Source organism: Etheostoma spectabile, chromosome 8 (genome assembly GCF_008692095.1).
Source record: "Etheostoma spectabile isolate EspeVRDwgs_2016 chromosome 8, UIUC_Espe_1.0, whole genome shotgun sequence".
Taxonomy (NCBI): Eukaryota; Metazoa; Chordata; class Actinopteri; order Perciformes; family Percidae; genus Etheostoma; species Etheostoma spectabile.
In genome coordinates, this window is record NC_045740.1 from 16330008 (window position 1) to 16330226 (window position 219).

The window sequence follows — 219 nt, forward strand, 5'->3', positions numbered from 1 at the left end:
CTAAAAAGATACATTTCTCTGTTTGTTTGTCTCACTTTAATTTTATTGCTGCAAATGGGACAAACTGACCCACACATATATAATAAAAGATTGATACTTGGCGCCTGTGTATCAACACAGCATTGCCACTGAAAATATCGCGATACTATGCTGTATTGATTTTTTCCCCCCACCCCTATGAGTCGAGTGCAGATGTGAGTCGCGCATGCATCACTTTGC

General features: G+C 40.2%; 1 protein-coding gene across 2 annotated transcripts in view; it reads left to right on the plus strand.

Annotated features, from left to right (window-relative positions):
* tmtc3 (transmembrane O-mannosyltransferase targeting cadherins 3) overlaps positions 1-219 on the plus strand; it is a 31862-nt gene that overhangs the window by 15223 nt on the left and 16420 nt on the right. The gene's annotated exons all lie outside the window — the stretch shown is intronic.